This window comes from Canis lupus, chromosome 23 (assembly GCF_011100685.1).
Source record: "Canis lupus familiaris isolate Mischka breed German Shepherd chromosome 23, alternate assembly UU_Cfam_GSD_1.0, whole genome shotgun sequence".
Classification (NCBI taxonomy): Eukaryota; Metazoa; Chordata; class Mammalia; order Carnivora; family Canidae; genus Canis; species Canis lupus.
In genome coordinates, this window is record NC_049244.1 from 35,585,533 (window position 1) to 35,587,230 (window position 1,698).

Consider the following 1,698-nt stretch of genomic DNA (forward strand, 5'->3'; position numbering starts at 1 on the left):
ACATTTGCCTGGAAAGCAAAGTAATAAACATATAAGGCTTAGAAGGAAAATGTTATAAAACACCTAGACATGTCCACACACACATACACACATGCACAAAGGTTATAGATGAATTATTTAATACTATGCAACTTTAAAAAGAATGAAGGGGACACCTGGGTGGTTAGTTGGTTAAGCGTCCTACTCTTGATTTCAGCTCAAGTCATGATCTCTGGGTCGTGGGATGCCCAGAATCTACTTGTCCCTCTCCCTCTGCTTCTCTCCCAACTCACATTCTCTCTCTCTAAAATAAATAAATAAAATCTTAAAAAAAAAAAATGAGGCATTTCTATATGAACTGATCTGGGACAATCTCTAAAATATTATTCAATGAAACAGATAAGATATAGAATAGTAAAATATGCTGCTATTTGGTTAAGCATAGATTATCATCAGAAAGACATAAGAGGGGCACCTGGGTGGCTCAGTGGTTGAGCATCTGCCTTTAGCTCAGGTCGTGATCCTGGGGTCCTGGGATCAAGTCCAACTGGCATCAGGCTCCCCGCAGGGAGCCTCTTTCTGTGTGCCTCTCATGAATAAATAAATAAAATCTTAAAAAAAGAGAAAAGAAAGAAAAAACAAAAGGAAGACATAAAAAACTAACAGGGGTTGCCGGAAGAAAGATAATTAGACGCTGGGAAACAAGGTTGAAGAGCAGAATTTATTTTTATGGTTATTCTTTTATGCTATTTGAAATTTATCATGTTCATGTATCATCACTACTTATTAAATATATAATTTATAAAGAAAATGTACATATACAGTATATATTTAATGTATTATATATTATATATAATGTATTTTTATATATAAAGAAAATCCATAAGTGGGGTGTAATTTAGTGAAAGGACTATCACTGAGGAAGAAGAGGCAAAAAGCAAGAGAGGAAGGGGTGGTGCCTTGTGAGAGTTGGTGTGGCAATGAGGGCACTAGAAGGACAGGAAGTAGGTTCAAGGACTAGCCTTGAAAACTGAGAAGGCTGATCACACTGTACTTTAAGTGCAATTGGTCTTCAATCCTATTACCTTGCAACTCTAGAATGGTGTCAAGCACTGAAGAAATAGAAGTTGAATGTTGGAAAACAATAAATCAGGCACTTTTAAAACCAGTTAGGGCTGGTATGCAGAGTTAGCTAGATCAAAGATTATAGCTCTGGTTCCCAGGGGGTTTGGGTGTGACTCTCCCTTCTGGAATGAAAACTATTTATCAAAAAAGGTGCTGCCCTTGTTTGTTGTTTCGGACAAGCTACCTGGGATTCCCCTTTAACCTGTTTCTATAAATAAGAAAGATGATGTAATGTAATTAACATTAACATTAAAAATAATCTGCCACCTTGAACACATCGAACCAAGAATTTTCTGGCCCATTAGGAAGGTGTCAAAGCAGAAATGTCTCAAACTCCAATTCCAGTGGCCTATTTGTAGTTTCGCCCTCATTCATCCACTACTGAATTTTTAGTGGGAAGCTTATTTTCAGCTCCTCAGGCAGCTCAAAGGCTTTATATTTGCAAAACAAAGCCCTAACTTCAAAGGGAATTACTTTAGTTTAAAAATGGGCTCCATCACAATGTTTTTCCTTAGGGAAAGGCCAAAGTGAAGATTTGGTTTTCTAGAACTTCTGCTTCTTCTTAATTAAGTCTTTTTTTTTTTTTTAAGACTT